Source organism: Petromyzon marinus, chromosome 58 (assembly GCF_048934315.1).
Source record: "Petromyzon marinus isolate PM22_M1 ecotype Great Lakes invasive population chromosome 58, UKy_Petmar_22M1.pri1.0, whole genome shotgun sequence".
Taxonomy (NCBI): domain Eukaryota; kingdom Metazoa; phylum Chordata; class Hyperoartia; order Petromyzontiformes; family Petromyzontidae; genus Petromyzon; species Petromyzon marinus.
Window position 1 is genome coordinate 358,213 of NC_133724.1, and position 27,887 is coordinate 386,099.

At 52.3% G+C, this 27,887-nt stretch overlaps 1 long non-coding RNA gene across 1 annotated transcript; it reads left to right on the forward strand.

Moving 5' to 3' along the window:
* The first annotated feature begins 908 nt into the window (after positions 1-908).
* LOC142905725 (uncharacterized) lies at positions 909-24,625 on the forward strand. Its single transcript, XR_012929740.1, has 5 exons — positions 909-1,362; positions 1,632-1,775; positions 4,124-4,268; positions 4,539-4,682; positions 21,965-24,625. It is a non-coding gene; the product is annotated as an uncharacterized LOC142905725 (long non-coding RNA).
* Positions 24,626-27,887: the final 3,262 nt, after the last annotated feature.

Sequence of the window (27,887 nt, forward strand, 5' to 3'; positions counted from 1 at the left end):
GCCACAGTCCATCTCAGTGAAGCATGTGGACTGATCTGGTCCCTCCATCTCTGTGGCAGTGGAACTCTGAGGCGCATCTTATCCCTTGGCTGGCGCCCCGCTACCGGCCCCGTCCACTGGCCCCATCATCTCTCAGAGGGACGCGATCTGCCCAGCCCCGCTGGCTTTTCTTGGTAGTCAAAGCGGTGTCCGTGATTCGTGGTTATTCCCTTGATCCGTGCGTTCTTCTTCCTGTCTCTGGGTGTAGTCCCCTAAGGCACAGATGCTTTTGTCCATTTTCAATCTGTAAAACCTACACGAAAAAAAACGGAACTAAAGTATAATATTTGCATAAGAGCGTCCTCAGCAGTTTTGTCGCAAATCCTATCACACCACGAATGTAATTAATTTATAGACCGTGTTAAATACATTGGATGATCGATAATGATGATGTGGTCACAAGATACGGGTCCGTCTAGAACTGTCTAACAATAAACTGGCATAATCGAAATAAAACTGATTGGCTGACCCTGTATAACAATCAACTGCAGAGTGTCCCTGATGGAGCCTTTGACCGTCTCACCAGTCTGACTCGCATTTGGTTGTCCAGCAATCCCTGGAATTGTGAGCCCATTCGCAATGAACCCATCCAGTGATGCTCACCAGGTGTGTACCAAAGACATTGCAAGGGGCTCTCATTACATTGGCGGGGGTGGTAGCGCCTTGACGGTGCATGAGCCTTGAGTGGTGGAAACTCCACATGTCTATGGCAGGAATCATTGAATCCACAGCATGTAAATACATTCCACTTCTCAATGGTTGGAGCCACAATCCCAGGGGTTGAGATCGAAATTTAACATCTCAAGGTTGACGAGGCTGTCAAAGGCCCCGTCAGGAACGCTCTGTAGCTGATTGATCTGCAGACTCAGCGAGGGTGATAATAATAATTAACAATACGCGACATTTATAGAAATACATGCATCCTGATAACACGCAACTATGTTTTATTGAAAGTCAAGTTAAGGGGTGTCGTAGCTCATACAATCCATGGATCGGCATATACCTCTGTTGGGAAATATGAGCCGGTGTTCACATTTCCATATTTAGTGATGTTGCAGACGCATTCCGAGTGAGAGGGGAACTTTGCTTCCGTTATATCTTGCGCAAGAATGCGGGCAGTGCGAGTCACCAACAACATCGCCTGTCCCATCGTTTCCCTGCTCTGCGTCTCGTTTCAGGCATCATCGATCCGCGGGTTGGCCGCACCATAGGCAATCACTCGCCACTGCTATCCTCACTGTCTGTTCCAGCGTGAGCCTCGTCCACGCTTTGCTGTTATCTGTCCATTGTCATCCTTGGGTCTTCCTCGCGCACGTGAACCGGGTATTGTGCCTTGCATCATCTGCTTTTCCTAATAAGTAAAAAAAATATCATGACATGACCATAGTAAGGTAGCTTTCTTTATTTTATCACCTCTATACTGTCCCGGTCAGGCCAGTGTTATTAAAGAAGTGTCAAGTCTGGTGTGCGTGTTGTTTGTGCTTGTGAACAAATGCCAACGCAGTTTTACCAAATTAGATTTACATTATTCAAAGGAGGTACAGCTTGTTTAAGTTCACGGAAGCAGTCACTGTTTGTTTTGTCCTCATCAGCATCAACATCATCGCCTTTGCCTTCACCACGTGCATCGTCGAGCCTGTCGCCTCCAACACGAATGGACAGAGGCCGATATCCTCTGCACCGTCAATGGTCGACATTCAACTCGACTCCGACTTCTCAGCCGCATGCACCGCGGGGTGAGTTCATTGCGCAGGGGCTCGCATTTACAGGGATTGCCTTGCAGCCAAATCTCCCGCAGACTGAAGAGACAGTCAAACGTCCCATCAGGGACACTCTGCAGTTTATTGTAATGCAGGCCTAGCCATGCATATTGCATTAAACGATATCATCATTCATTTCGTTTAAAAAAACATACGCAACCCCAAAAACGAACTTTATTCTTAAATATACGTATCTTTATGCTGTCTGTTATGGATGACATTTTAAGTCTATGTGAGTGTGTTTCGCGGCATAGACACGCAGATACACGGAGGGAGACAACTAAAAAGAGATCAACTCAGAGATAGACACACGGAGAGAGACACGGAGAGAGACGCACCGAGAGAGACACACGGTGAGAGAGACACGGTGAGAGACACACGGAGAGAGACACACGGAGAGAGACACACGGTGAGAGACACACGGAGAGAGACACACGGAGAGAGACACACGGTGAGAGAGACACACGGTGAGAGACACACGGAGAGAGACACACGGAGAGAGATACTCGGGGCGGCTTTGTAGGGGGGTTGGCACTGACCACGTGGGGGGGGGGGGGCTGTGTTTACTCGCACGAGCTGCGCACGCGTCCAGGCAGCACCGCTCGGGATGTCTGGAGGCCACAGTCACAATCCCAGGGGTTGTTGTAGAGCTGCAAATCGCTGAGTTGGGCGAGGCTATCAAAAGCGCCGTCAGGAACGCTCCCACTGACACCCGCAGATAACAACACGCAAATGTCATCAGAGACAAAGAAATCCACGTGTTATAGGCTGAATATAATAATTAATGAATATACATGACTAAATTAACAGACAGATATTACACATCGTTCCATATTTGCTTATCCGTATATATTTAAAGAGCACAGAATCCCGAAATTTAAAAACAAATATTCACCTGCTTCCCGTAGGGAAGGGTTTTGACCGATGAGCTGGAAAGGGAACCCCATCCATACCCAGACCGTGAGCCAGGCTTGGCCTGCCGGTTTGAAGCATTGTGACAATGAACAAAGCTCACGGCTTCTTGTAAAGTCAGAACTATGGCTGGGGACATTCCTCTCATTGCCTGGGTGAAGGTTTATCCACCCCGCCGTCACCCGTGATTGTCATTCGATGCCACAGTCCATCTGAGTGAAGCACGTGGACTGATCTGGTCCCTCCATCTCTGTGGCGCTGGAACTCTGAGGCGCATCTCATCCCTTGGCTGGCGCCCCGCTACCGGCCCCGTCCACTGGCCCCATCATCTCTCAGAGGGACGCGACCTGCCCAGTCTCGCTGGCTTTTCTTGGCAGTCAAAGCGGTGTCCATGATTCGTGGCTATTCCCTTGATCCATGCGTTCTTCTTGCCGTCTTTGGGTGTAGTCCCCTAATGCACCCATGCTTTTTTACATTTACGATCTGTAAAACCTACACGAAAAAACTGGAACTGAAAAATAATATTTGCATAAGAGCATCCTCAGCAATTTTGTCGCAAATCCTATCACGCCACGAATGTAATGAATATTTAGACCGTGTTAAATACATTGAACGATTGATAATGATGATGTGGTCACACTATACGGTGCATATAGAAATGTGTAATAATAAACTGGCATCAAACTAAAAATAATTGGCTGTCCCTGTCTAATAATCAGCTACAAAGTGTCCCTGATGGAGCCTTTGACCGTCTTACCAGTCTGACTCACATTTGGTTGTCCCGCAATCCCTGGAACTGTGAGCCCATTCGCAATGAACCCATACAGTGATGCTCACCAGGTGTGTACCAAAGACATTGCAAGGGGCTCTCATTACATTGGCGAGGGTGGTAGCGCCTTGACGGTGCATGAGCCTTGAGTGGTGGAAACTCCACATGTCTATGGCAGGAATCAGTGAACCCACAGCATGTAAACACATTCCACTTCTCAATGGTTGGAGGCACAATCCCAGGGGTTGGGATCGAGATATATCGTTTCAAGGTTGACGAGGCTGTCAAAGGCCCCGTCAGGAACGCTCTGTAAGTGATTGATCTGCAGACTCAGCGAGGGTGATAATAATAATTAACAATACGCGACATTTATAGAAATACATGCATCCTGATAACACGCAACTATTTTTTATTGAAAGTCAAGTTAAGGGGTGTCGTAGCTCATACAATCCATGGATCGGCATATACCTCTGTTGGGAAATATGAGCCGGTGTTCACATTTCCATATTTAGTGATGTTGCAGACGCATTCCGAGTGAGAGGGGAACTTTGCTTCCGTTATATCTTGCGCAAGAATGCGGGCAGTGCGAGTCACCAACAACATCGCCTGTCCCATCGTTTCCCTGCTCTGTGTCTCGTTTCAGCCATCCTCGATCCGCGGGTTGGCCGCACCATGGGCAATCACTCGCCACTGCTATCCTCACTGTCTCTTCCAGCGTGAGCCTCGTCCATTCTTTGCTTTTATCTGTCCATTGTCATCCTTGGATCTTCCTCGCGCACATGAACCGGGTATTGTGCCTTGCATCATCTGCTTTTCCTAATAGGTTAAATGTTTTCTCATGACATGACCATAGTAGGGTAGCTTTCTTTATTTTATCACCTCTAAACTGTCCCGGTCAGGCCAGTGTTATTAAAGAAGTGTCAAGTCTGGTGTGCGTGTTGTTTGTGCTTGCGAGCAAATGCCAACGCAGTTTTACCAAATCGGATTTACATTTTTCAAAGCAGATACATCTTGTGTAAGTTCACGGAAGCAGTCACTGTTTGTTTTGTCCTCGTCAGCATCAACATCATCGCCTTTTCCTCCACCACGTGCATCGTCGAGCCTGTCGCCTCCAACACGAATGGACAGAGGCCGATATCCTCTGCGCCGTCAATGGTCGACATTCAACTCGACTCCGACTTCTCAGCCGCATGCACCGCGGGGTGAGTTCATTGCGCAGGGGCTCGCATTTACAGGGATTGTCGTGTAGCCAAATATCCTGCAGACTGAAGAGACAGTCAAACGTCCCATCAGCGACACTCTGCAGTTTATTGTAACGCAGGCCCAGCCATGTATATTGCACAGCCATTCATTTCGTTTATACAAAATATATGTAACCCAAAAAAGTAACTTTATTGTTAAATATACGTATCTTTATGCTGTCTGTTATGCATGGCATTTCAAGCTAATGTGAGTTTGTTTCGCTGTATAGACACACAGATACACGGAGGGAGACAACAAAACAGAGATCAACCCAGAGATAGACACACGGAGAGAAACACACGGAGAGAGACACACGGAGAGAGACACACGTGACGGCTTTGTGGGGGGGCACTGACCACGTGTCCAGACAGCACCGCTCGGGATGTCTGGAGGCCACAGTCACAATCCCTGGGGTTGTTGTGGAGCTGCATGTCGCTGAGTTGGGCTAGGCTATCAGAGACAAATAAACCCATGAGCGAAGGAAGGTAATCATTGGCGTGATTGTGGAACATATAAGAGACAAAAAACATTGACAATGCACCTCCTTCCTACATTTGTTTCGCCGTGAAAAAAATACTCTCCAAGTAATTTTTACACATCCCATCGTCCACACGGCTTTGAAATTAGTTCGTGTCACGTATTATATCATTTGGCGCCAAACTCGGACCCATATCGAAGAGAACGGGGCCTTGGCTATAAGCATCTGGCAGCTTAACACGTAGGTTTTTGCAATAAATATTATTCATAATAAGGTGTTTTTTTTAGGTTAGGTCGAGTTAATACGAATGTATCGTGAACCCACCACCTGATGCAGCGAATTAGTAAGGTTTGTCACGTAAACAAAACGTGTAAATTAGTTACTACTTCAGTATATCGGTGTATTGGATGTTAAATCCACAACATTTACAAAATTGTTGTAATGATGGCGGGTTTAACGACACCTTTATATTCATTAGCATAATATTTGCATAAAGAGTACATCATTTTAAAAACACGCACACTTTGGTTAGTGGAATTTATTAATTATCGATGGCATAGCGCGCACGTATAAGGGGTGAGGTTGTAGGCGAAAGCTCTGTGCCGCTGCAGAGTGTGAGGCCAGGCAGTGGAACGCGACCGGAGGGAGAGATGATTGAAGCTGTTCACTTTCAAGTCGAGGATCGCGGTGTCCCTGGGAATCCCAGGTGGAACGGAATTCAGGTTCTTGCTTTGGCAGACGGGGATTGCTGTGCCTGGCCGTCATTGTCAGAATCACCACCATCATCATCATCACGAATGTCACCAACAGCAGCAACAGCAGCAACATCATCATGGATATCAGCAAAATCATCATCGTCGATCGCCATCAACGGCCGTGATAATCATCATAATCCTCACCATTGTACTCAACGCCATCACCAGCGTCGTCAAAGCTCTCCTCGTCCGTGCTTAGAGGAGCACTGGAAGAGGGGGGACATTCTTTTGCATTTGTAGTGACACAGAATGGGTCACGTAGCAGCATTGCGCTGGCTGCTGGCAGGGTAAAAGATCTGCAGCTTACAGCAGCCCTGACTGACAGCAGGTCACGTGATAGACCAGAGAAAGGGATCTCGGGGAAAGATCACGGAAGGGGCACATCGAGAGCCGGCCAGTAGGTTCCAGAAGGGGGGCGTGTCCGGGGGCGGAGCCAGGCCACGCTGACGGTATAAGAGGGGCCCCCGGGAGGGGACCTCGGGGCTGTCGTCTCGGCGCCGCCAGTCAGACAGTCTGCCAGCTGTCCTGACTGGGAACCGTAGTTACCCAGTGTGAACTGTTAAGGGGCCGTGTTAATAAACAGAGTGCCTGCTACTCTTAGTGTCTCTGAGTCAGTCACTACACATTGCGCAGTCGCCATACAAATACAAACGAACTGCTTCGTTGTGATTGGCCAGCGACGGATTCGCGGGAGCCTTGAACGGCCCAATCAGGTGCCCTAAAATTTATATTACTAGACCCAGTGCCCCGATTTGTAAAAAAAAAAAAATGGAATCAAATTCGCTTACTTTTAGTTGATTATATTGGAATCTATTAAAATGAAAACGTGCTAACTGTATAAATAAGCCATGTAAAATGACGTTTTCATAACATTACAGTACTTTCTTTTTGGATTTATTTGTGAAAGAATATTTGAAGAGCAGTCACCATTGATCACAAGACACAGCCACGTGGCTTTGACACCAGCACTAACCGGGCAACAGAGCGATGTGAGTACGTTACGGCGTCTGGAGCAACAGTCTCAGACATTTTCACCTTTTGCGAATTTGCTTCAATCTACTGACTGAGATACAGGATCTCACACGCGCTGCAGTTCCACTGGTTTGTGTACAGGGGCCGTCCATGAATGACGTCACGCGATTTTGGACGATTCTTGACCCCCCCCCCTCATCACACGGCGTCACAAAAAGTCAGACCCCCCTCAAATATGACGTCACAAAGCTCTTGCCCCCCCCCCCAAAAAAACATATTTCCATTTTGAAAATAAAACACGATTCAAATCGCTTTAAACTATCGTCATTGTAGTGAGTATTTAATGTGGCGCTGTACTCTGATGTTGTAGGAGAAAACAAGTATTAAAAAGGAGGCGTTGGAAAGCTTAAATTTAGCATAAAATGCACTTGAAAATATTCAAGGTTTAACTAAAACTGCAGATGTTCAGAATATTATGTTGAAATTATCTTATAATTATAACATATTAAAAGTAATTATAACTATAAAAACAATACTTGAAATTTTGTAGTAGAACGAAGCAAAATGGAGAGTACAATTATAACAATCATATATTGATTCCACAGAATGAAAAACCCTGGTAGAATAATTAGAATCAAAATGTTTAATAACAATCATTTAAAAAATGTTCAAAATATATGCTTCTCCATTCTCCCATGGAGAAGCAAAATGCTCCTTCATGGAATAAATAAAAGGTGACCTTAGTAAATTTAAATAATCAAATAGTTAATAATGAAAGTTAATCAAACTTAGTGTTGTTATAATAATTCTATATTTAAAGTTGCGCATTTTGATATGACGTCACATTTATCAACCCCCCCCCCCCCCTCTCGTCACACATCGTCACAAATGCCTGACCCCCCCCCCCCCAGGTGCATGACGTCATTTATGGACGGCCCCACAAAAAATGTGGACTGTCACTTCTGAATGCGTAAACGTGTTATTGAGTAACGCGACTACATTTGTCATTTCATTTCAAGGAAGACCCAAAACACAAAGTGGTGTTGATGTTATTTCGCTAACAAAGCAAAGACCAAATCACCCGTGCTTGGCTCGATATCGTCAAATCTCGGGAGCGAAGCAGATTTCAGCCTGTTTAGTTTTTTACATGAGTGACCACTGCGCTTCTTACCAGGCTGTCATAAGCTGTGGGGCTACGTGATGTGCAGTAGCAAGGGTGTCGCAAATCGATTGCAGTATCATTCTTAGGTGGCTGTGTTCCTCCCGCCTGTACGATCCTGCTCTCAGCAGCCTGGAGGCGACAGGCAGGAGCAATGCAGCCCCCCCCTGTGGACTGTGGGCGCAGGCTGCCCGAACGCGCTTGGAGGGGAGTTGAGTGAAGCTGTTTAATTTCAGGTCTAGCTTCGTGGTGTCCGTGGGAATCCCAGGTGGAACGGAATTCAAGTGCCTCCGGTATATTGATTCGTTGAACGATTATGACCGATGTCAGCATCATCGCTAATACCACCATGAGCATGATATGACAGTCATTCCAAAGTCTATTTTTGCACATGGCAGCGGTCTATTCTGGAGCGAGCTGCCAATGTGGGAGTCTGGGAGCCACGACGAGAGGGTTTCAGCAGAGACCTCGTGTCATTTGTCTTTATAACATCCAACGTAACGTTAAATAGGAATTAACTACGGGAAATATAAGAATACACTTAAAGAAGGCGGCAAGGAAGGGCTCAAATTAAATAACCGAGTGATTAAAACAAGAGCCACGTATTTATTTAATGTATTTGCTTACGTTATTTACTTTTATATTTTGTCTATTTACGTGACTTTACCGCAAGAACCAAGCATAAGAGCCGCGTACAAAAGATTGTTTGGTTGGGGAGTCTCAACTGGGAAACAGGTGAGAGGCTCACCGCATGAACTGTGTGTGTGTGTCATAGCTCACTGCATGAACTCTGTGCGTGTTATAGCTCACTACATGAACTGTGTGTGTGTTATAGCTGACTACATGAACTGTGCGTGGTATAGCTCACCACATGAACTGTGTGCGTGTTATAGCTCACTGCATGAACTGTGTGCGTGGTATAGCTCACCACATGAACTGTGTGCGTGTCATAGCTCACTACATGAACTGTGTGCGTGTTATAGCTCACTACATGAACTGTGCGTGTTATAGCTGACTACATGAACTGTGTGTGTGTTATAGCTCACCACATGTGTTAGGGTCGCCGGCCCCCGGGATCTCTCCTGCCTGCGACCCTGTCCGCGAAGTCCCGACGCTCCCAGACTCTCCACTAGTGTGGGAGCTGCCGCCGCCGCACTCCTCCCCGGGCGGGGAAAGGTCGTCGCGCTCCTGTTCCCCCCCCTGTGCCGTCCCCCCCCGAGTCCGGGTCTCCTGCCGGTGGGGCATCACCCTCGACCTCCCTGGGACCCGCTAGCGCTTCGCCGGCACCCAAACGCGACGCTCCCCGCCCGCGCAGTCCCACGCACCAATCACACGCGGGTAACCGGGGGGTTAAAGGTCGGAGGGTAAGCGACGTCGTTCGTGCTCACTCCGACGATTGGGGGGATTGGATTAAACGGGTTTAAAGGGCTATGCGATGGGCATGCGTGCGAGACGGGTATCCGCTCGCAACGTGGGAGTCCCCAGCCGACGGTTGGTAGCGCACACACTCCACGCGGCGCCGCTCCACACACGCGGCGACCGCCGCAAACAGCAAGCTCACCCACGCTTCCACTCTCTTTCCACACCCGCGCAAAAACCACACCAGTCTGTTATGTAACGACCACCGCGACAGTAAGCGCACCCACGCTTCCGCAAAAACCACACCAGTCCGTTATGTAACCGCCGACGATTTATTCCACCGCGCCGGCGAGCCCTTATTTAACCGAGTCAGTCGGGATCAGCGGGGCAGGACCAATCTATCTCTCGATAGTCGGCACTACACTCTACCTGTCCTCCCCTTTACCCTCTCCTGTTTTGCTCTTAAGCTAAGTCCCAACTCCCTCTCTCTCTCTCTTACTCACGGTTCATCGTCACTGCCGTCTGGTCCTCGCGGCGCGTCGATACGTCCCACGGACGTTCGCGCGGCTGGACTCGGGAGTTGACGGACCTGGGGTCGACTCGAGTAGCCAGAGAACCTTTTTCCTTCGCCCTGACCCGCTTTATTCTTTCTACATCAAAGGGGCTACCTGGTGCCGACTCGCGGGCCAATCAGCTCGCTGGGATCACCCGCCAATCGGTAGGCCCATCTGTATCCCAGCATCCCCCGGGCCGTTGCTTTCAGCGACGTCCGCATCTAAATTTACCTGCTCAGCGACCCTCCAGCCAGAGGGCGACCCTGCTTTCCCGCCGCTCGTGGCTCTGCCCTCCTACCTGCCTGCTGACCCGTGTGTGTTGTGTGTGCTGTCTACCCGCGGTGGCTCGGCAGCCCCGTCGTGACCATGTAATTACAACCAAAGTCACGGCGCCGCGGTGGGTGTTAGCGTCGGGGGAGACCGTCCAATTCCCTGGCTGCAGGAAACCGTGAAGATTATCCCTTTACGAGGGCTTCTGGGTGAAAACCTGTCGGCCAGGGTGTCTCCCCACGCGCTCTAATGGTGGGGGGGAGTGCGTGCGTGTGTGTTCCGGTGGGGGGGGGGGTGGGGAGGTGGTGGGGTGGAGCAATGTCGGCCTCGCCGCTCGGAGCGGCGAGATCGCAGGTGGGCCACCCGCCGATCGGCTCCGTGGCGGCGGCATCACATAGCCCCCCGAGGTGCCAGTCCCCGTCCCGGGTTGACTGGAGCACCTCGCCTGGGCCGCGCCCACGAGGTAGCGCTGCGGGGTCCGGGGGATCCGCCCGGATCTCGTGGCTGGCCTCGGGGGAGGTGGCTCCGTCCTCGGGGTTTCCTGCAGCGGTCTCCTTCTCCACTCCAGTGGCTCCTCCGATCCCTCGGCACCTGGGGGCTGGGGGACAAACTCCGCGGCAGCGGGGTTTAAGGGGCGGCGTCCCCGCCGTCCTCTGGCGGGGCCGGGACGCCTCGGGGCTGGGGGCACGGCGGGGCCCATGTAGTGCGCGAGGCCCCCGAGCACGGGTGGCGCAGGGGCACCGGGATTTCGCGGTACTCGGGCAGCGAGGTTCTCCCCCGCCGGGGCTGCCCTCCATGGTTTTAAGCGGCGGACGTTAACCACCGTTTCTCGGCCCCTCTCTCCACCCTGGATTAGTACCGTCCAGGGAGAGATCTGCCGTACCACGGTCCAGGGTCCCCGCCAGTAGGTGGTCAGCTTCCCCACCTGTCTGGCCCCGACGCGAGGGGTGTGTAGCCACACCTTGGTACCTGTCAAGAAAAGGGGGGGCTCCACGCGGGGTCGGGTGCTCTGTTCCTGTCGCCGATGCGCGGCCTCCCCTTGCGGGTAGGCCCGGTCCCGGACCCCTCGTAGGGTCTCCATCAGATGTTCCACGGGGCGACTCCCTTCCTCCGTTTGGGGTGGAGGAATGCCGAACAGCAAGTCTGCGGGTAGACGAGACTCACGACCAAACATCATTAGGAACGGGGTTTGTCCCGTCGATGTGTGCACCGTGGTGGCGTAGGCGAACAGGGCGTAGGGGAGGTGTTCGTCCCAATCCCGTTGGTTTGCGGCCGCCATACGCTTGAGCTTTTCGGCCAGAGTCTGATTCATACGTTCAACCATACCGTTCGCCTGGGGGTGGTACGCCGTGGTTCGGTCTTTCTGGATCCCGAACTCCCGGCACAGCGCCTGAAACAACTCGGCCTCGAACTCGCTACCCTGGTCGGTAAGGACTCGCTCCGGGATCCCGTGCTTAAGTACATAGTGCTCCACGAACGCCCGGGCTACTACCAGGGCCGTTTTATCGGGGATGGCCACCGCCACGGGGTAGCGGGTGAAGTATTCCACCGCTACGAGGATATAGCGGTTGCCCCGGTGGGATCGTGGGAATGGCCCCTGGAGATCGATGCCGACCAGCTGGTTAGTCCGACTGACGCGGAATGGCCTTAGGGCTACTTGGTATCGTGCCAGTTTCGGCCCGCACTGCTGACAAGCGCGGCAGCCCTGTACCCAGGCGGCCACATCTTGCGTCAATTTGGGCCAGAGATACTGGCGACGCAGAGTCTCCCGAGTGCGCCGTTCCCCGTCATGGCCCCCGAGCGGGTGGTCGTGTACCAGCCGTAGCAGCTGGGGTCGCACCTGGGCGGGAACACAGATGCACCCCGGCTGGCCGGCCTCGGTTAACTCCCGTACCACCCCGTTCTGCACACACAACCGGGCATACAAACCGCTCCAGGGCCCTGGTAGGGTGCTTTTCCCCTCCCGCAGGGCCGCTTCCACCGCCGCCAGATCCGGATCCCGCTGCTGGGTCTGCCTCAGCTGCTCGTCGCTCAGGCCCGGGAAGGCGCAGCCGACGTCCTCCTGGATCCGTCCGATCGGGGCGGGGTGGTCCACGGGGTCCCGAGTCGTGGGCCCTGCGCTCGCCGGGCGGCCGACTGGGTCCGCGCCTCCACCTGTGGGGGTCTCTGTGGCGCATACCGCACTCTCTCTCGCCGGGGGGGGGTTAGGTTCAGCGGGTTCCCGGGGGTCCGTTGCCTGTCGGCAACGTCCCCCCGTGAAGCACGGGCAGGCCTCCTCCGCCCTCGTCTCGGCACACACCGCGGGTCGCCGTGATAATGCGTCCGCGTTTGCATGCGTCCGCCCCGCCCGGTATTCGATCTGCAGGTTGTACTCCTGCAGCTGCGCCAGCCATCGGGCCATCTGCCCCCGCGGTTCCTTGAAGGTGAGGAGGAACTGCAGAGCATAATGGTCCGTGCGCACTCGACATTTCCTGCCGTATAAATACGGCCGAAACTGTTTACACGCGAAGATCACAGCGTACAATTCCTGACGGGTCACACAGTAGTTCAGCTCGGCCCCGCTCAGGGTCCGGCTGGCGTACGCAATCACCCGTTCCACCCCTTCCTGCACCTGCGACAACACCGCACCCAGCCCGCTGCTGCAGGCGTCGGTGTCCAAAATAAAGTCGGTGGTAAAATCGGGGAAAGCCAGTGTGGGGGTGTGTGTGAGGTGGTCTTTGAGGGTGGTGAAGGCCGTCTGGCAGGCCTCCGTCCACTGATAGGGGTTCTTGGGGGAAGTGAGTTGGGTGAGGGGGCGTGCAATCTCGCTGAATCCCTTTACAAATCGACGGTAATAGGTGGCGAGCCCCAAGAATGACCTTATCTCCGACAGGTTTCTTGGCTGTGGCCAATCCACTACGGCGCGTACCTTGTCCGGATCGGTGCGCACCCCCGCCTCGCTGACGCGATGTCCGAGGTACCCCACCTCGCGCTGTGCGATGTAACACTTACGCGGCTTGAGCTTGAGATGAGCCGCTCGCAGTCGCTGGAACACCTCCCGTAACCTGGACCAGTGCTCAGACAGAGATCTACTGAACACGATCACATCATCCAGGTAAATCAGGCATTGCTCCCACTGCAAGCCCCGCATCACCAACTCCATCAGCCGCTGGAACGTCGCGGGCGCGTTGGTGAGCCCGAACGGGAGTACTCGAAACTCGAATAGCCCCATCGGGGTGGTGAATGCGGTTTTTGGCCGATCCTCCTCCGTCATCTCCACCTGCCAGTACCCGGACGCGAGATCGAGGGTGGAAAAATACCGCGCTCCGGCGAGGCTGTCAAAGGTGTCGTCGATGCGCGGTATGGGGAAGGCGTCGCCGAGGGTGATTGCGTTTAGTTTGCGGTAATCGACGCAAAACCGGGTTGACCCGTCCTTTTTTGTTACTAGCACCACCGGGGCAGACCAGGGGCTCGCCGAGGGCTGAATTATGTTATCGCGGAGCATGTCCCTGACCGCCTCTTTGATCTGGGCGCGTTCGGGTGCGCCCACGCGGTACGCGGGGAGTTTTATGGGTCGGGCGGCCCCGGTGTCGATTTGGTGCTTAACGAGATCTGTGCGACCCACGTCTGAATCGTGTTCGCTGAACACGTCGGCGTACTCCCGCAGTAACCCGCGTAGCTGATCGGCCTCTCCCTTGGGTAAATCTGCCCAAGGTACGTGTACCGCGTCAAGAAGGGGGACGACCTCGGCGTGGGGAGTCGGGCCGACTCGCCAGGCCAGGTCTTGTTGGTCCTCGGGGCGACCGGGGTCCTCCGCCCAGAGTGCGAATACCGAGTCGCTGGAGTGGCGCGCGTGTAGGGGGTGCACGGTGGCTACTGTGGTGCGCCGTCGTAGTATTGCTGGGGTGCCGTGGGGGTTAAACACACGCATGAACAATCGGCCCCCATCGGCGTTTACCAACGTGGCTGACCCCACAACCCCGTATCGTTTTGCCAACTCCGGGTGAGGAGTTAGCATTACCTCCCCCGATGGTCGGTGCGCGGGGTCGGTGGAGGGTGTCGCCACAGGTACCAGCATCTCGGCGAGCGGCCGGATGGTGACGGCCGTCGTCAGGGTAGCGGCCACAGGTGTGAAGCGGGGGCGATTCGGCTCCCGTCCCAGGAATGGAATCCGTTCCCCGCTGCCTTCCACGGTGGCGCACCGCTGTCGGGGCTGCACGTTGAGCCCCAGCTTTTCCAGGAGGTCGGTACCTGCGATACACTCGTGGCACAGCACACTCGAGACGTAGAACTCCTGAGTGCACACCTGGTTTCCGAGACGGACCTCGAGGGAGATCCTTCCCAGCAACCCCATCCCGGCTCCGCTCGCTGTGTGCAGCGCGCAATCCGGGGCCGGCAGGCGGCTCACGTCAACCCCGAGCACGCTGCAGTGCGCGGCGCTCACGAGTGAGGCTACGGCCCCCGTGTCTAGTAGGATCCGGGTGCGCTGCCCGTTCACCTGTCCTTCCACCAGTGACGTGGCCCCCGTGATTCCTGCCACCAGCTCCCGTAGCCAGTCGCCCGTCCTCACCGCGTCCTTGGGTGTTGTGGCCGTGACCTGTGTGGGTGTCACTTGCTTACCATTATTATTATCGTCGTTTTGTTTCGGGACCTCGGTGATTGCACCCCTAGGTGGTCCACTCTCTAGGGGGCGTTGGCGTTTAACCCTTCGGTATATCTAGCGCGGGCGATCTGTGGGCAGTCTCTCATGAGATGCCCCTGACGGCCGCACATATAACACGCCCGGGGGGGGGGTGGCGGCTCCATAGTGGGCACCCTGCCCGCTCCCTCTCCCCCCCGTGCGCCGCTGCCCAGACTCTGCTTCTAGTCGGGCTACCCTCCCAGCTAGCCCTCCCAACTCGGTCTGAATCGTCTCTACCGTAGTCTGCAGTGTAGTCACATGTGCCCGTACTTGGGTTACGTTGTTGTCGATCCCCCCGATGCCCGCCTGTATCCCTGCTACCCATCCCGGGGTGGTCTCGCGGGATACCGGAGGCCCCCTTTCCCGACCCCCTACCATCCTGGTGAGCTCCTGTTCCTCCTCTTCCTCCTCGGTGGACAGACTTGCGATGGTGCGCTCCCGTCCCAGTCCTCGGAGCTGTGCGCGTTCGCTAGAAATTCTTTCACATTTGCGCGCGCGCTCGACAAGGGCATCAAAGGAGAGGCGCGTACAGTTCACGTCTGGCTGCCACCACGCCGTGCGCATTAAGTATCGCTGGATTTTCTCTGTGGCCAGCTCCTCAATCGCTTCCGTGGTGTGCCTCGGGCGTGCGATCTTTGTTAGCTCACGCACATCCTCGGCATAATCGCGCAGGTCCTCGCCGGGTTGGCGACGGCGTGCCTCTAAGGCCGCTTTTGCCTCCTCCTCATCGCGCGTACCGAAGCGCAGATCAAGTCGGCGCATCAGCTCCTCTAGCTGTGTCTGCGCGCTTGCGGGTAGGGCTTCCACAAAATCGGCTGCCCGCCCATCCAGATTCATATTAAGTTGACGTAGCGTCTGCGCGTCCGTCCACCCATTAATTTCCTTAGCCCCTAGGACGTTGCGGGCAAATGCTCTCCACGAAGGTGTACCCCGGCCAGTGAATATATGCCTTATTTTCGCGTGGGGTAACGCGGGGGTTCGTACCGCTTCTGACACCATAATGTTAGGGTCGCCGGCCCCCGGGACCTCCCCTGCCTGCGACCCTGTCCGCGAAGTCCCGACGCTCCCAGACTCTCCACTAGTGTGGGAGCTGCCGCCGCCGCACTCCTCCCCGGGCGGGGAAAGGTCGTCGCGCTCCTGTTCCCCCCCCTGTGCCGTCCCCCCCCGAGTCCGGGTCTCCTGCCGGTGGGGCATCACCCTCGACCTCCCTGGGACCCGCTAGCGCTTCGCCGGCACCCAAACGCGACGCTCCCCGCCCGCGCAGTCCCACGCACCAATCACACGCGGGTAACCGGGGGGTTAAAGGTCGGAGGGTAAGCGACGTCGTTCGTGCTCACTCCGACGATTGGGGGGATTGGATTAAACGGGTTTAAAGGGCTATGCGATGGGCATGCGTGCGAGACGGGTATCCGCTCGCAACGTGGGAGTCCCCAGCCGACGGTTGGTAGCGCACACACTCCACGCGGCGCCGCTCCACACACGCGGCGACCGCCGCAAACAGCAAGCTCACCCACGCTTCCACTCTCTTTCCACACCCGCGCAAAAACCACACCAGTCTGTTATGTAACGACCACCGCGACAGTAAGCGCACCCACGCTTCCGCAAAAACCACACCAGTCCGTTATGTAACCGCCGACGATTTATTCCACCGCGCCGGCGAGCCCTTATTTAACCGAGTCAGTCGGGATCAGCGGGGCAGGACCAATCTATCTCTCGATAGTCGGCACTACACTCTACCTGTCCTCCCCTTTACCCTCTCCTGTTTTGCTCTTAAGCTAAGTCCCAACTCCCTCTCTCTCTCTCTTACTCACGGTTCGTCGTCACTGCCGTCTGGTCCTCGCGGCGCGTCGATACGTCCCACGGACGTTCGCGCGGCTGGACTCGGGAGTTGACGGACCTGGGGTCGACTCGAGTAGCCAGAGAACCTTTTTCCTTCGCCCTGACCCGCTTTATTCTTTCTACATCAAAGGGGCTACCTGGTGCCGACTCGCGGGCCAATCAGCTCGCTGGGATCACCCGCCAATCGGTAGGCCCATCTGTATCCCAGCATCCCCCGGGCCGTTGCTTTCAGCGACGTCCGCATCTAAATTTACCTGCTCAGCGACCCTCCAGCCAGAGGGCGACCCTGCTTTCCCGCCGCTCGTGGCTCTGCCCTCCTACCTGCCTGCTGACCCGTGTGTGTTGTGTGTGCTGTCTACCCGCGGTGGCTCGGCAGCCCCGTCGTGACCATGTAATTACAACCAAAGTCACGGCGCCGCGGTGGGTGTTAGCGTCGGGGGAGACCGTCCAATTCCCTGGCTGCAGGAAACCGTGAAGATTATCCCTTTACGAGGGCTTCTGGGTGAAAACCTGTCGGCCAGGGTGTCTCCCCACGCGCTCTAATGGTGGGGGGGAGTGCGTGCGTGTGTGTTCCGGTGGGGGGGGGGGGGGTGGGGAGGTGGTGGGGTGGAGCAATGTCGGCCTCGCCGCTCGGAGCGGCGAGATCGCAGGTGGGCCACCCGCCGATCGGCTCCGTGGCGGCGGCATCACACATGAACTGTGTGTGTGTGTTATAGCTCGCTACATGAACTGTGTGTGCGTGTTATAGCTCACCGCATGAACTGTGTGTGTGTTATAGCTCACCAAATGAACTGTGTGTGTGTTATAGCTCACTACATGAACTGTGTGCGTGTTATAGCTCACCGAATGAACTGTGTGTGTTATAGCTCACCGCATGAACTGTGTGCGCGTTATAATGCGGACTGGATGTTGTTGAGTATCAGGAGGAGAAATTGGATGCCGACTGAGAGCAATAATAATGAAACAAAGATACGGACAGAAGCAGTTCGCACTTACACTCCAGCTCTATAACAAAGGGGCCATCCATAAATGACGTCACGCGATTTTGGACGATTTTTGACCCCCCCCCCCTCCTCACACGGCGTCACAAAAAGTCAGACCCCCCTCAAAAATGACGTCACAAAGCCCTGCCCCCCCCCCCAAACCATATTTCCATTTTGAAAATAAAACATGATTCAAATCGCTTTAAACTATCGTCATTGTAGTGCGTATTTAATGTGGCTCTGCACTCTGATCTTATAGAAGAAAACACGTATTAAAAAGGAGGCGTTGGAACACTTAAATTTAGCATAAAATTAACTTGAAAATATTCAACGTCTAACTAAAACTGCAGATGTTCAGAATATTATATTTAAATTATCTTATAATTATATAATATTAAAAGTAATTATAACTATAAAAACAATACTTGAAACTTTGTAGCAGAACGAAGCAAAATGGAGAGTACAATTATAACAACATATATTCATTCCACAGAATGAAAAGCCCTGGTAGAATCGTTAGAATCAAAATGTTTTATAACAATCATTAAAAAATGTACAAAATTTATGCTTCTCCATTTTCCCATGAAGAAGCAAAATGCTCCTTCATGGAATAAATAAAAGGTGACCTTAGTAAATGTAAATAATAAAAAAAGTTAATAATGAAAATTAATCAAAATTAGTGTTGTTATAACAATTCAAAATTTTAAGATGCGCATTTTGATGTGACGTCACATTTCTCACTCCCCCCTCCCCTCGTCACACATTGCCACAAATGTCTGACCCTCCCCTCGAGGTGCGTGACGTCACTTATGGACGGCCCCTAAAACGATACACCCCGATGTAACTCAGCAAAGGCAAGTTTCTCAAATCGCTAAATAGATTCGCCTTTTTAGACGAACCTAGCCTGACAATCACAACCAATCAACCCGCAGTCAACGCTCATTATTAACCCTGCACGGCTGTCCTGTGATGACATCACGGCCCGGAAACCCTTTCACACAATGAGAGCCGAGCCCTCGCTGACGCCTGATGATGCTTGGTGTAATCTCTAGCGAAACATCGGACCAAATCTTGAAAGTTGTATATTTACTCTTTGTTTTTTTCGGTAAAGTCACTGAGAAAGTCTACTCGACTTTACCGACAGAACCGGAGTAATTCCTGCAGTCACGAAAGCTTCAAATCAAGTTGTATATTGCTTTGCGTCTTTCTCCCGTTGTACTCTTGCAGTGTGCTGTTCATTTGTATGTTCAATTAAATATTGCTTTGTAAACAAATTTAAAAAACGGTGACGTTGTCGAAACCAACGTAACAACAGATGAGCGCTGCGCACAGAGGCACGGAGACTCCCGTGCGAGATTTGGGGCGAGGAAGAGAGAGAGAGGAAGAAGCACGTGGGTCGGAGCAGATCGATTCGCCGGTTCACGAAGCCATAAAAAACTATTCTTGTTAACCAGGTAACAAGGCCCACCGAGCTATTACAGTAGCTCTTTACCAGAAACGCCGTGGCACAAATGATCGCCCAATTTAGTGGCTTATGTAGACATTTATAGCAACCAAAGACTCTAAACGCGTGTTTCTAAATGTGGAGGGGAAACCCGGAAGACACGGAGACAAATCCAGGCGACCACGCGGAGACAAGTCCAGGTATAGAGCAGGCGGAGACAGCTGCAGGTATAGAGCAGGCGGAGACAACTGCAGGTATAGAGCAGGCGTCAGGGCCAGGTGCGAGGGACAGAACTCCAGGTATAGAGCAGGCGTCAGGGCCAGGTGCGAGGGACAGAACTCCAGGTATAGAGCAGGCGTCAGGGCCAGGTGCGAGGGACATAACTCCAGGTATAGAGCAGGCGTCAGGGCCAGGTGCGAGCCCACGGCCTGCTGTATTCCAGGCGATGTAATTAACATCTCGTGAATGAAAGTAAGTGAGCTTGAGCAGGACGGACGCATCGCAACAAGGGACGGCGGCCGGGGGTCGAGACTAGAGACGGGGTGGCAGCCAGAGGACGGAGTCGTGAAATCAGCTCGCGTGGGGAAGGGAGCGGAGTGGGGGGGGGGTAAGGAGCTGGGTGGATTGGTGGCATCTTGTGGAGGCCTGAATCCAGCAGTGAATAGAGCACGGCTGATTGTGACGATGATGATCACACGAGAACGACATGAGACGCGTCGTGTTGGTGGGCAGCCTGAACCACTGCCTCCTACGTTCCGTCTCGTGTCGTCTTCGCACCTCCGATTTGCATGGCTGGCTACGTACGGTGCGAAAGAAGTTCAACGTACATACATCTTGTTCCATTCGTGCAAAGAAACATTTGCATATACTTTGCATGGATCTTGAATAATCAACCTTGCACGTTGTGTAATTCTAAAGGGTTCATCTGTCAATTGCGTACGGCACGGGATGAACGCCGTGCAGCTAACGGCGCGTGTGGGCTCTGCGTCGCTCCAGACCGCAGGCTCAGGCAGTGGAACGCGACGGGAGGGGAGTCGAGCGAGGCTATTGTATCCCAGGTGGAGCGTCTTCGTGTCCGCGGGAATCCCAGGTGGAACGGCTTTCAAGTCCTTGCTTTGGCAGATGCGGATTGGCGCGCTGAGATACCACATTCATCATCATCATCATCATCGCCATCCTCATCGTTTTCATCACTCAGCACCAATATCACAATCACACATTTTAGCAGCAGTAGCAACAGTTGTAGCGGCAGCAGCATCGTTAGAAACTTGCAATATATAAATATAATTACCAGAAAGATAATTTGAGCATCATCAATGTCAATATTAGTAGAATAAGTGTAATGATCGTCATCAATAGCACTCAACTTCGTCAACAGCGCCATCATCGTGCTAATTAATCTGCACACGCTAATCAAGCTGCATTATGGCCCTAAATCGCTATCGGAACGGTATCTCACCATGGCATCGTTCTTCTGTCATTGGCAAGGTGACATTTGCAAGATTCTGTGTGTTAATAACTCGAGGTTGTGAAGCCGTCTCATAGCCTCAGTGGCGGCTTGGTGGAGTTCGGCGGTGCAGGGGGCAGTGCTAGACCACGTGATGCGTAGGGTGCCTCTGGTGGCCGCAGCAGTCACAATGCGGACCCATCATCTTCCCCATTCCCTGTTCTGATCAAAAGTGACGGTGGCGCACGATGGGGTGGGTGGCCAGCACCACGCCCGGACGCCTTTGCCTCCAGGTTCAGGTTATCGTCACCGGTGTTGACCGCGAGCGGGAATGGATCTCGGGTAGCTCCACGACCGCTCCCCACGCCACCGCCACTACGGGACACAGAGCCACGTGCAGCGCGTCACGGCGTCTGGAGCAACAGTCTCAAACCGCAACACCTTTTGCGAATTCGTCTCGATCCACCGACTCAGATAGAGGATTTCACATGCGCTGCAGTTCCACGCGCGATTGCGTGGAACAATTCCGAATGTTCGCACTCGAAGCCTGTTACGGCTTTTAGCGCAGTGCGCTAATCAAATTCGCCATCGCTCTACTCGGAATTGTATCAAAGTCACAAATCAAAAGCCAAGGATTATCTTATCTTGTAAATGCAAACCTCGCGTCCAGCACGAGCATACATATTCTGTAATTGTGAACAAACGATCGATGTTGCATTGGTAAGCACAACCCTTTTGGCAATCCACTGCTGGATGATTTCCTCTCCACGGCGTGCACGTCCGTGGGGTTATTTTGACCATACTTCCCCACGCTGGTCAATCCGGGTTGGTGAAGAGCACAGGACGCGGGAACATATAAGTACAATACAATAGATGTCCCTGCACAGCCCTCTGCTGTCCACCACGTAGCTTGCCAGCCTATAGCTACCTGCTGTGCATGGGGGTCGCCCATCTAATGCACTCCGCAGGCTCAAACTCTGCTGAGCTGCCGAGATCTGGCGAGATGGGGCGCATTCCGCGTGATGTTACATGCCGGCCGCGAAGGTTACATTTGCGTACTATTTGCATATAACGTGCAAACATAAGAGTAAATAAATAATCAATCATTCTACTTATATCCATGTTCTCAAGTAGAACGATATCATTACACAAATTAATTGAATCTTGGCCAATCACAAGTCGCGAAGTGTTAGAGAATCCACGTGGACGCTTCGATACCGAAAGAAGATTTTCTTCAGATTATAAAACACGCATCAAGTAAGGCGCGATGTTAATCGCTCCATGCCTACGCGTCTCGTGTGCGATGTTTGTGTTGATCTCAGATCGTTGGAGGAGCTCTGGGTGCCGATCTGAAGGCGTGGAGGCGACGCAGCAGCAGCAGCAGCAGGGCGGGCGGCTCCGTGCCGCTACAGACCGTGGGCTCAGGCTATGGAACGCGACTGGAGGGGAGTCGTGTGAAGCCGTTGTACCTCAAGTCGAGTTTCTCGGTGTCCGTGGGAATCCCAGGTGGAACGGAAGTCAAGTCCTTGCTCTGGCAGATTGGGTCTGATGTCGTTTGCGGTCACTGTCAGCATCATCATCGTCATCATTTGCTGACCCGCCCCTACCGGGCATCGGTGAAGAAGAGCTTCGTAGCTAACCGGATTCCTCGAGCATAAATACGGATTCTCATTAAATCAGCATCACCATTCCCTCTTCTCTACTGCCCATGCCATTCCTCTTCTCACCCCCCCCTCCACTCCGTCCCGTCCCTCCCCTACCCTTGCGTGATCCCTAACTACCCTCAATCGCTGTCACTCATTTCACTGCTTGTATCACACCCCTGCCATCTACAGCATTCCATCCTATACTCGTGTTGTGATTCATGTCAGGCGCCTTGAGTGAAGGCGCTCTATGAATGTAAATTCGATTATATTTAATCAACAGCAACATCAGACGTTACAATAACACTCTCGCCATGAACAGCGATATTAGTATCATACATAGTAAAAAAAATCACGCGATCGTCATCATCATCACTCATGCATCAAGAGTGCCAGTAATCATCGCAATCATTAATGTCAGGATCTTCACCGAAGTTAACAGTCGATTTGCGCCATGATCATGCACCGTAATTGTCACATTTATTTTCGGTTATTGATGCTTCAGTACCAAGTTTCAAGTTGATGTTGTGTACCAGGTGTGTAACCAGGTGTGTAACTAGGTGTGTAACCAGGTCTGTACCAGGTGTGTACTAGGTGTGTAACCAAGTGTGTATCAGGTGTGTACCAGGTGTGTAACCAGGTGTGTAACCAGGTGTGTACTAGGTGTGTACTAGGTGTGTACCAGGTGTGTACCAGGTGTGTATCAGGTGTGTACCAGGTGTGTAACCAGGTGTGTAACCAGGTCTGTACCAGGTCTGTACAAGGTGTGTAACCAGGTGTGTACCAGGTGTGTACTAGGTGTGTACCAGGTGTGTAACCAGGTGTATAACAGGTGTGTACTAGGTGTGTAACCAGATGTGTAACCAGGTGTGTACTAGGTGTGTAACCACCAAAGTTAACAGTCGATTTGCGCCATGATCATGCACCGTTTTGTCACATTTATTTTCGGTTATTGATGCTTCAGTACCAAGTTTCAAGTTGATGTTGTGTACCAGGTGTGTAACCAGGTGTGTAACCAGGTGTGTACTAGGTGTGTACCAGGTGTGTATCAAGTGTGTAACCAGGTGTGTAACCAGGTGTCTACTAGGTGTGTAACCAGGTGTGTACCAGGTGTGTAACCAGTTGTGTACCAGGTGTGTAACCAGGTGTGTACCAGGTGTGTACCAGGTGTGTACCAGGTGTGTAACGAGGTGTGTAACCAGGTGTCTACTAGGTGTGTACCAGGTGTGTAACCAGGTGTGTAACCAGGTTTCTACTAGGTGTGTACTAGGTGTGTAACCAGGTGTGTAACCAGGTGTGTAACCAGGTGTGTAACCAGGTGTGTACCAGGTGTGTAACCAAGTGTCTAACCAGGTGTGTACCAGGTGTACCAGGTGTGTAACCAGGTGTGTAACCAGGTGTGTACCAGATGTGTAACCAGGTGTGTACCAGGTGTGTACCAGGTGTGTACTAGGTGTGTAACCAGGTGTGTACTAGGTGTGTACCAGGTGTGTAACCAGGTGTGTATCAGGTGTGTATCAGGTGTGTACCAGGTGTGTACCAGGTTGTCTAACCAGGTGTCTAACCTGGTGTGTACCAGGTCTGTACCAGGTGTGTAACCAGGTATGTAACCAGGTGTGTTCTAGGTGTGTGCCAGGTGTACCAGGTGTGTAACCAGGTGTGTAACCAGGTGTCTACTAGGTGTGTAACCAGGTGTCTTCTAGGTGTGTAACCAGGTGTGCACCAGGTGTGGACCAGGTGTGCAACCAGGTGTCTACTAGGTGTGTACCAGGTGTGTACTAGGTGTGTACTAGGTGTGTAACCAGGTGTGTAACCAGGTGTGTACCAGGTGTGTAACCAGGTGTGTACTAGGTGTGTAACCAGGTGTGTACCAGGTGTGTAACCAGGTGTCTAACCAGGTGTGTACCCAGCTGTGTACCAGGTGTACCAGGTGTGTAACCAGGTGTGTAACCAGGTGTGTACCAGATGTGTACCCAGGTGTGTACCAGGTGTGTACCAGGTGTATACCAGGTGCGTAACCAGGTGTGTACCAGGTGTGTAACCAGGTGTGTAACCAGGTGTGTACCAGGTGTGTACTAGGTGTGTAACCAGGTGTGTAACCAGGTGTGTACCAGGTGTGTACCAGGTGTGTAACCAGATGTGTACCAGGTGTGTAACCAGTTGTGTACCAGGTGTGTAACCAGGTGTGTACCAGGTGTGTACCAGGTGTGTACCAGGTGTGTAACCAGGTGTGTACTAGGTGTGTAACCAGGTGTGTACCAGGTGTGTAACCAGGTGTGTACCAGGTGTGTACCAGGTGTGTAACCAGGTGTGTACCAGGTGTGTAACCCGGTGTCTAACCAGGTGTGTACCCAGCTGTGTACCAGGTGTGTAACCAGGTGTGTACCAGGTGTGTACCAGGTGTGTAACCAGGTGTGTAACCAGGTGTGTACTAGGTGTGTACCAGGTGTACCAGGTGTGTAACCAGGTGTGTAACCAGGTGTGTACCAGATGTGTACCCAGGTGTGTACCAGGTGTGTACCAGGTGTGTACCAGGTGCGTAACCAGGTGTGTACCAGGTGTGTAACCAGGTGTGTAACCAGGTGTGTACCAGGTGTGTACTAGGTGTGTACCAGGTGTGTAACCAGGTGTGTACTAGGTGTGTACCAGGTGTGTAACCAGGTGTGTATCAGGTGTGTACCAGATGTGTAACCAGGTGTGTACTAGGTGTGTACCAGATGTGTAACCAGGTGTCTACTAGGTGCGTACCAGGTGTGTACCAGGTTGTCTAACCAGGTGTCTAACCAGGTGTGTACCAGGTCTGTACCAGGTGTGTACTAGGTGTGTAACCAGGTGTGTAACCAGGTGTGTACCAGGTGTGTACCAGGTGTGTACCTGGTTGTCTAACCAGGTGTCTAACCAGGTGTGCGAACTCAAGGGACCAGGGTAGAGGAGTCTCATGTCGCAGAGTGCCCAGAGTCAACAAAAATGCCAAAAGCAAAAACAAACAAAACTAAGTTCGGCAATGAAGTGAACACCAATCGGTATAAAAACAAAATAAAACGTTCATCGACGTCAAATCAACGCTGAACGTGACGTTCACTGCAGAGAAAATCGGCTCGGTCAGATTATTGATAGACTGATCACAGCACAAATTCCCAACAAAACCTAAAAAAATATATAAAGAATAAATATATAGAGTACTTTATAGTTACGGTACTATAACTAAAGTATTCTATATGCTTACTATATTTCACGTACTATATATATAGTACTATATTTATAGTACTATATATATAGTACATATGTAGTACATATTCAGTACTTTGCCGAGATATAATCAACACCACGGTGACTATTGTCAGCATTGTCACCGTGATCAGCATCACCAGCCCGGTGTACATCGTCGGGCGAGTCGTCACCTTCACCACGTGTCCCCTGCACGCGCGTTGCACCACACGCGCCGTGAATGCAGCCACAGCGAGGAGGAGTGCCGGAGTCGCCGCGAGGCCCCCAGCAGCGTCTCGGCGCGTTCCTCTGTCTGGATCAACACTCTGACCGTCGCCCCCTTTCACCTTTTGCGAATTCTCTTCGATCCACTGACCGAGATAGAGGATTTCACAGGCACCGCAGTTCCACCCGTTTGTGTCGTCCGTTCTCTATGGGGTAATTAACAGTGGTCACACACAAGCCTGTACAATGCGTACTGTCGCTTCTTGCCGTATAGAACACGAAGTACGATCGTGCCGTTCTGATTGGATGTTCTCGAGTCAGCTGTGTCGCCCTGTTACAGACAGACGGCCGAATGAGCAGACGGCTGAATGAACAGACAGACGAACAGACAGACAGACGAACAGACAGACGAATGAACAGACAGACGAATGAACAGACAGACAGACGAACAGACAGACGAACAGACAGACAGACGAACAGACAGACGAACAGACAGTTAGACGAACAGACAGACGAATGAACAGACAGACAGACGAACAGACAGACAGACAGACGAATGAACAGACAGACAGACGAACAGACAGACGAACAGACAGACAGACGAACAGACAGACGAACAGACAGTTAGACGAACAGACAGACAGACGAACAGACAGACGAACAGACAGTTAGACGAACAGACAGACAGACGAACAGACAGACGAACAGACAGACGAACAGACAGACGAATGAACAGACAGACAGACGAACAGACAGACGAACAGACAGACAGACGAACAGACAGACAGACGAAGAGACAGACGAATGAACAGATAGACAGACGAACAGACAGTTAGACGAACAGACAGACAGACGAATGAACAGACAGACAGACGAACAGACAGACAGACGAACAGACAGACGAACAGACAGACAGACAGACGAACAGACAGTTAGACGAACAGACAGACGAATTAACAGACAGACAGACGAACAGACAGACAGAAGAATGGATGGACAGGCGGGCGGATCGAGCTAAGAGATAATGCACGGACACCGTCAACATTAGTTGTAAATTGTCACCAATGAACACTGGTGCCTTGTTTAACCGAGCCACTTTCACGTTGCGTACGCATCGGGCTAGCCGTTGTACACAACTCGGCTCTCTCTGTAGGTATCACATCATTGCGTTACGGGGCCGAAGTCACTCCGAACCCGACTCGCATTGTGAGCTCCTCGAGTGTCGCTGTTGATCTCAGGTCGTCGTGAGTGGCGATGTCCGGGCGTAAGCGCCGTGCGGTGCGCGCGTGGAGGCGAAGCGAAGGAGCTCTGCGTGGCTTGGAGACTGCGGGGAGAGTCGGGGCGTGAAACGGCATTGGAGGGGAGTTGGACGAGGCTGTTGTATTGGAAGTTGAGGTTCGTGGTGTCCGCAGGAATCCCAGGTGGAACGGAAGTCAAGTCCTTGCTTTGGCAGACTGGGTTTGTTGTGGATTGTGGTCACTGTCAGCATCGTCGTTAATGTCGTCTTCATCATCAGCAGCTGCATTAGTATCATCAGTAGCAGTAGCATCAGTAGTCACAGTAGCGTCGTCGTCATGAACAAGAATAGCAATATCACACATCGTAAAAAGATATCACACCACCATCATCACCGTGAATGTGCGCATCAATGAGTCAATGTGATCAGTCGTGTCAAGAGCGATAGCATCATCATCATCATCAGAGATCCGACACGCGAGAGGCAGGCAGCATAGAGGCGTGTGCGGGCTCCTCGCTCTGGATCAGCAGTCTGACCGTCGCCCATTTTCACCTTTTGCGAATTCGCTTCGATCCAGCGACTGAGGTACAGGATCTCGCACGCTCTGCAGTTCCACGCGCTTATGTATTTAAACAAATCGTAGCATCAGCCATAATACAACAATATGACAGGCGCGTATTGTGATAATAGTTAAACGTACAAAGCCAGTAACTACAAATCGGAGCAATGTTATTTCGCTCCCAAAATCTGAATTGAATATTTCTTGACACTGGAGGAATCCGATCAACTATAAAGCTCTTTTTCACAAATGTGCAGTAGAGCAGCATCGCTCTACTGGACCGGGATCCCGAGGGGCGTCACCTCAGCGCCTCTCTTCCCAAATCGTTTGTCGATTTGGGAAGTGCTCTTGGAGCAGCACACATTGACAAGGAC